Source organism: Petaurus breviceps, unplaced genomic scaffold (assembly GCF_028583685.1).
Source record: "Petaurus breviceps papuanus isolate PSGF00001 unplaced genomic scaffold, PetGlider_PUasm1.0 79, whole genome shotgun sequence".
Taxonomy (NCBI): Eukaryota; Metazoa; Chordata; class Mammalia; order Diprotodontia; family Petauridae; genus Petaurus; species Petaurus breviceps.
In genome coordinates this window covers 8,379,898-8,387,944 of record NW_027186523.1, presented here as the reverse complement: position 1 = coordinate 8,387,944, position 8,047 = coordinate 8,379,898, and the positions used below count along the sequence as shown (strand labels likewise).

At 37.7% G+C, this 8,047-nt stretch overlaps 1 pseudogene; it reads left to right on the top strand.

The window, feature by feature from the left end:
- Positions 1 to 263: 263 nt before the first annotated feature.
- On the top strand, positions 264 to 2,521 carry LOC138175700 (eukaryotic translation initiation factor 4 gamma 2 pseudogene; annotated as a pseudogene).
- The last annotated feature ends 5,526 nt before the right edge of the window (positions 2,522 to 8,047 follow it).

Genomic DNA, 8,047 nt, shown 5'->3' with positions numbered 1-8,047 from the left:
CTTTCTGAGTTTCAATTTCTGCTCTTTTCATTTATATATGTAAAATGAGAGGGTAAAAATAGATGATTTCTCATGCTTCCTTTAAGTTCTTAAATTTTATGATGCTAAAGTTTAGTAGATGGAGAATATTTCCTCATTGACATATATAGGTTATAATTATATTTCTAAAATATGTGTATTATTGATAATTTAAAAAATCTTTGTTGTCATTTGTCAATAGACTCCAAGAAGAGAAATTTTCTAAAGTGAAGACGTTGAACACAATGACCATGTCTGATGACCTATGCCTTATTTATGCACTGAAGTCTAGCATCTTGCTGCCCAGAGGTGGGATATATCTTTCATTGTCTTCTGAGTCAAGTTTGGTGCATTGACAAGAGTTCTCATATCTTTCAGCATTGTCTTTCCTTACAATATTAAAGTCATTGTGTAGATTGTTTTCTTGGTTCTGTTTACCCAAGTCCTGTATCAGTTCACACAAGTCATCCAAAGTTTCTCTACATTTTTCATATTGTCTGTTTCTTACAGCACCTTGTTCAATTATATTCATATGACACAATTTGTTCAGCTATTTCCAAATCAATCAGTATCTGCTTCGGTTCCAGTTCTATTTTACCATAGACACTGCTTATATGTATGCATGTCTCTCTGTGTGTAAATTTTGTACCTATGGGATCTTTTCCTTTGCTGTTTTAGTGATATTTCTAGAATAGTTCTAAATTGTTTTCCAGAATGGCTAGACCAGTTTATAGGGTATATGGGGTGTTCAGAGAAGACTAGCATCTCTGGTGTGAGGGCTTGCCGAGCCCTTTTCAGGGCTGCTTATGCACCTTTGGTGTCCACCTGTCACCCAACTTTCACCTGTGGTTCCTCTAAGAAACTGTAGCATGTGCAGCAGCTTTACCTTGGTAAAGAAAGCCTTCTCAGCAGAAGGGCTAAATCGGGTTGAGGGTCACTGACAGGCCTCAAACCCAAGTTAGGGGATGTCTATCTCAAGCATGTGAAGACTTCCCTCATTGGATGACAACAATTTTTTCGAGCACTGAGTTGGAGCTCTATGGAGGTGGCAGCAGTGACTCCCCTGAGCTGAGACCTTCACTCCGTCAGGGCTCCTTCCCTCTTCTGCCCCCCTTTTTTGTTTTTTGTCCCCCCCCCACACACACACCAGATCCTGAGGAGGCAGCTGGGGGGGGGGGAATGCTAAGGCCCGTTGAAGGTTTTCACTTTTCTCCCCCTCCCCCCACCCCTTCCGACCCCCATCCATTAATATTATTCTTTTGAAGACTCCGTTATCAAGCCGCCAAAGGGGAGTGTGCAACTGCAGAAGCGGGGTGCTTCTTTGGGAGGAGGAGGAAGTCGGGGTGCCCCTTAGCACTATCCCCAGACTGCCCGCAACAGCAAATTCCTGGGGAAAACCCCAGGGCAAAACGCTCAGAAATGGATCCCTGCTCGAAGCACTAGACCAGAGGCCAGCCCCGCAGCAAACAACTGCAAACAGAAAAGAACGATATAAAGCAATCTTCAGGAAAGTCAGAGGCATACTCAGTAAGTTTACTCCTGCAGAGTCTCCTTGAGCTCCTCAGTGCAGGGGTAGAGTCTAAACTCCTCTTACAAGGGTTCATATTGCTAACTGTGGACAAGGCCCTTGCAGAGCCAAAGTATAGCTCAGTGTATACTCAACTGTGTCTGCGACTGACAGAAGATGCACCAAACTCTGATGGCCCAGAAGCTGAAGGTCAACCAGGACAGATGCAAAGTACACCATTCAGAGGCCTCCTAATTTCCAAACCACAAGAAGAATTTGAAAACCAGACCAGAAATGTTGATATCTATGACAAACCCCCTCCTTCCTGAGGAGGAGGAACAGAGAGCCATTGCTAAGATTAAGATGTGGGAGAACATCGAATTCACTGGAGAACTTGGCAAGCTTGATCTTATTCATGAATCTATCCTTCATTAGTGCATCAAAACACTTTTGGAAAAGAAGAGAGTACAACTTAAAGATATGGGAGAGGATTTGGAGTGCCTCTGTCAGAGAATGAGGACAGTGAGGCCTAGGTTAGACCATGAAAGAGCCAAGTCCATAATGGATCAGTATTTTGCCTGACTGTGTTCCTTAGTACTAAGTAAGAAATTGCCAGCAAGGATTCGTTTCCTGCTGCAGAATACTGTGTGGAGTTTTGAGAACACAATTGGATTCCTCGCAAAGCTTTTCTTGACAATGGACCAAAGACCAAATAAAATCCATCAAGATGCAGTAAAAGATCTAGGAGTTTTTATTCCTGCTCCTATGGCTCAAGGGATGAAAAGTGACTTTTTCTTGGAGGGAACTTTGATGCCACCCAGGATGAAACTTGACAGGGACCCACTTGGAGGACTTGCTGATATGTTTGGTCAAATGCCAGGTAGCGCAATTGGTACTGGTCCAGGAGTTATCCAGGACAACTGGATGGGGATGACATCGATAAAATCAACTCTTCAGAGAACATTTTTTTTTCCCAAAGGCTATGAAGGCAGCTGAAGTAGGTCTGTGGAGTGCTTAGAGCTTGGTCAGACATTGAAGATGCCAAATTCATCCACTAAATCCCAGGCCATCTTGCCATTGGACTTCAGTGACTATGGAAGAGATAGTGAGGCTGATGACTTTGTGCATCTCTGCCTCACTTAAATCCAATTCATGTGTAAGTCATCACTCATCATTCACTATTTTACTATTTAACTATTTCATTATTTTACTATCTTACTATTTTACCTACCTTGAAGTCCTATGGCAATGGGCAAGTGATGAAACAGCAGGTATGGATACACAGGAAGCTGTAGCCACAACTCTGCACATAGGCCATGCAAGGCTTTGGTTCATCTTTTCATTGAACTGAAGCAACAGTAGGATTTGGCAGTTCCCTGGATGTCTGAGCAGCTTTTTTTTTTTTTAATGGACCAAACTACTCACTTCCTGGTGTGAGGAAGGGGCTAGAAAAGGTGCCCTAAAAATTATCTGTTTCACCCAGCTCTGACCTGCTTATCACAACAGGCAGGTATCTCCCCCATGGTCAAAACACAAAAAAATTATAAAAATTTTTTGTAAAGATGATTCCATTCATCATTAATACATGAAATGTGTGCACATTCATGGACAACACAAAATCTAGTACACCTGAGAGATGAACAATTCTTGTGAGAGAAATCAGCAGATACCACATCCAAATAGCAGCTCTGGGTCAGATAAGGCTGGTAAATGAAAGTCAGTTTATTGAACTTGGAGCTGGCAACATGTTTTTCTGGAGTGGCTGCTGTGAAGAGGAGCATCTGGTGAATGTGGCAGCAGAAGGGTGGGGACCCTGCTGTTTGTGGGTACTGGTAGGAGAGCAGAGTTCCTGGTTTTAGTTATAGGACAGAGAAGACAGCTATAGTTTGAAGTCACTAGGAAATGCAGGGAGCAAGATCTTTTGTGGGACAGCATGGCTGGGGGCCCCTAGCTGTGGTTTAGGAATGGAGAAGAGAGCCCAAGGTTGAGTCCTGGGACAGACCTCAGAAAATAACAGTAAGAAAGACATGAGGGGCAGCTAGGTGGCTCAGTGAATAGAGCACTGGCCCTAGAGTCAGGAGGACCTGAGTTCAAGTTTGGCTTCAGATACTTCACACACACACACACACACACACACACACAGAAAGACATGAGGTTTGGGGCATCATTCCCCATACCTCAGGACTAGAACTTGATTGCACTAATAGCTATTCAAAATAAATAAATAACAAACAGACAAATAAATAAATAAATTGAGTAAGCAAAGGAGAAAGAACCAAACCATAGATTGTTACTATGAGGAGAGACGATCTGGGTTCATATTCAGAGGAAGATGATAGAGCTAAAAAAAAAAAAAAAGCTGTTCCTTTTTCAAAGAGAAAAATTAAATGGTCCAAAGCACAAAAAGAGTTCTTGGAAGAACTTAAAAGAGAATTTAAAAATCAAATAAAAAGAGAGATCAAGGAAAATTTGGGAGAAAAAAATAAGAGCAATCTAAAAAAAATCAAGAAAAATATGAAAAGAAAGTCAACAGACTTGAAATAGAAAATCAAAAACTTAAGGAAGAAAAGAATTCCTTGAAAACCAGAATTGGGCAAAGGGAAGCTAATGACATTCTAAGACACCAAGAAATAATAAGAACAAGATTAAAAGAATAAAAAAAAATAAAAGAATGTGAAACATCTCATCAAAATAACAAACGATCTGGAGAACAGATTGAGGAGAAATAAAATGAGAATAGTTAGACCACCTGAAAATTGTAATTATAAAAAAGAATCTTGATCCATTATTACAAGATATTATCAAGGAAAATTACCCTGAAGTTCTAGAACAAGAAGGTAAAGCAGAAATAGAAAAAATCCAGTGTTCACTATCTCAAAGAGATCCCAGAAGGAAAACATACAAGAATATCATAGCCAAGCTTCAAAGTTTCCAGGTTAAGGAGAAAATATTGGAAGCAACAAGAAAGAAACAATTTACATATCATGGAGCTATAATAAGAATTACACAAGACCTAGCAGCTACTACATTGAAGGACTGTAGGTCTTGGAATACTATATTTCATAGAGCAAAATAGCTGGGGTTACAACCAAGAGTAATTTACCTAGCAAAGTATAATCCTGAATGGAAAAAAAAGAACACTTAACAAACTGAAAGACTTTCAGAAATTTGTGACCAAAACAGCAGAATGTAAGGGAAAAATTTATATATGACATCCAGGAGAAATATAAGGTAAATGTTAAAGACCAATTATGAGACACTCAATAAGGTGAAATTGTTTGCTACTTATATGTGAAAATATTATCAGTACTCTTATGACTGTCATCATTATTCGGGTAATTTGAAAGAGAGGTTTTGGATGAGCTGAGTATAAAGGAATGATTCTAAAAAAAATAAAACTGTAGAGAGAGATAAAAGGGAGTAATTATCTCATACAAATGAGGCACAAAAGGAAAAAATGATACAGAAAAAGCTAGTAGATGGAAGGGTAGGTAGTGCTGGAACCTTACTCTCATCGGGAGTGGGTTAAAGAGGGAACAACATATATGTGTGTATATACATACATACATATATATATATATGTCTTCTAAATTCAGAAAGAAATAAGAGGGCAAGAGAATAGGGTAAGGAGAGAGGATAAGTAGATTCTCTTAGAGGGGAGGGGAGGTTAAGGTATAGGAAGCTAAGCTAAGGTAGCAGGTAAAGCAGAAGAGTGAGGAAGGATGAGAAAAGGTTGAGAAGGATAGTGAGGAAAAACAGGAAGGAGGAAAATATACAACAAGTAATTATAGTTTATAATGTGAATGGGATGAATTTACCCACAAAAGAGAAACTGATAGCAAATTAAAAATTTGAATTCAACAATATGTTGCTTTTAGGAAATGCTATAAAAATGAGAGATAAACACAAGATAAAAATAAAGGACTGGAGTAGAATTTATTATATAAAAGAAGCAGGAGTAGTCATCAGATCTCAAAGTTAATGCTAAAATAAATTTAATCAAAAGAGAAAAATATGGAAACTACACTGTGTGTCAGCAATAGTATTCAAGATTGTTTTAAAATAAGTAGACAGTATAAAATACCTGACAGCAAGCCTGCCAAAACACACACAGGAATTATATGAATATAAATGTAAAACACTTTTTATACAAATAAAATCAAATTTAAATAATTGAAGTAATACTTATTGTTCATGGGTAGGTAAAGTCAACATAATTAAAAATTGACAATTTTACCTAACTAATCTATTTATTCAATGTCATCCCAATTAAATTACTAAAAATTATCATAGTGAGTTAGAAAAAAATAAAAGCAAAATTCATTTGGAAGAACAATAGGTCCAGAACTTCAAAGAAACCGGGGTGGGGGGGGGGTAATAATGTAAAGGAAACAGATTTATTAATATCAGACCTTAAACTAAATTATAAGGTGAGAGCATTGTTGAAGTGCAAAATGGATAATTTTGATTATTTTAAATTAATGTTCTTGTATAAATAAATCGAATGCAGGCAAGAATAGAAGGAATGCAGAAAATTGGGGGGAATACTTTCATAGACAATCAGATAGGATGTAACTGGGTTAGAACTATTACTGTGGTGTAGGAATGATGAGCCAATTGATTTAGAAAAACATGGAAAGACTTGGCCTTATGAAGGAAGATGCTATTCACCTTAAGAGAAACAGATGACAAGTAGAAATAAGCATAGTATAGTTTTACTTGTATGTGTACGAGTGTATATTTATAGATATAGCCCTCCCTCACTTAAATCCCATGCTCTTATATGTCATGGCATCACCTTCCTGATGTCTTGGTCCTCTTCAAGAACAAAGGACAAACAGCAGCAACATGTATATGTATACACATATGTATATGTAGCCATGCTTAATTGTGGCCAATTTAATTTGGAGGGGGGAGGGAAAATTAAGAAAAAAGTGCACAGCAGAGAACAAAAGAAAACCTAGGAGGAAGCAAAGAAAAACTGGGCAGCTTTGAAAACAATGTGCAGTGTTTATTACATAGGTTTTCTTGAAATGGAAATTTATTGTTTTATGTTTTGTCTTTTATGTTCTGCTGTGTTCATGGCACTTTTTTTCTTTTCTCATTTTGTATTTAAGTATAAAATAGATAAAGGCCTACAGAGTCGTTGTGTTGACAACACTATTAATATGCCTGTGAAACTTGAATAAGATAAGGTACTGGGCACTAAGGTCCTCTCTAGAGCTGAACTGCCAAACATTTAAACTCTGTTACAGAGTGCATCTCCAGTGGACTTGCCACATAGTTTAAATGCCAAGTGCTTGCTCAATCAAAAGACTGTTTTACAGAGAACTCACACAAGGTCAGTGCTCACACAATAATCAGAAGAAGCAGTACAAGCACACTTTCAAGGTCTCTCTGAAGAATGTTAGTGCTGATTGTGAAATATGGGAAATGCTGGCTCAGGACTGTCCAGCATGGCATGCCCACATCAAAGAAGGCACTGTGCTCTATTAGTGAAGCAGAATTACAGTCACACAAAGAAAATGGGAACTGCAAATCCAGAGACATCTCTATCTTGAATGTTCTAATGGACTATTTGTGCTTGACCTTCTGAGCCACATTGGACTGATCAACCACAGCTGAACTCACAGTGGCCTGACCCTAGCATCATAATGTCATGGGTCCTCTTCAAAAATGAAAGATGAGCAGCAAGAACTCTATCAATACTGGACTAATGTGTCTAGTTTCACACAGGCCCTAAACCAATGATCAGTTTCATCCTTTAATTTTTGTCTCTCTGATGGATGTGAGATGAAACTTCAGAATTGTTTTGGTTTGTATTTCTCTTAGCAGTGATTTGGAGCATTCTTCTAATTATGTGGCTTCAGATAGTTTATATTTCTACTTATGAAAGCTGTCCATTCATGTCTTTTGACAACTTGTTTATGAGGGAATGTATTTTAGTTTTGTATCAATTCCCTATATACCTTGGATATCAAGAAGTTAATCAGAGGTATTTGCTATAAATATTTTTTTCCTAAATCAACAGTTTTTCTTCATATTCTATCTGCACCAATTTTTTAAATGCAAAAGCTTTTCAATTTTATGGAGTCTAAATTTATATTTTTTTCCTTTATGAACACCTGTATTCTTTATTTAGTTAAGAATTCTACCCCCTAATTGTAATTTTGCATAGTACTTCTTTCTGATAGCTATCATACCTAGCTTATAAAAGATTCTAGTAATTTCCTTGACTTCTTTCTTATTTTTTTATTTGGTTAGATTTATCTAGTTCTAAGAGGGAAAGACTGAAGTCCCCATACACTTTTAGATGTATATGTTATTCCCTTTTTTTCCCAGTTCTGATGAGAATAAGGTTCTATCACTATCAGCCCTTCACCCCCTCTTGCCCTCCATTGTAACAGTTTTTCCATTCGTGCCTAATTTGTATGATATAATTGCTCTATTTTACCTCTCCCTACCCAATTTAATTTTTTAGGATCATCCCATTATACTCAACTTAACCCCAAGTCTTTTATT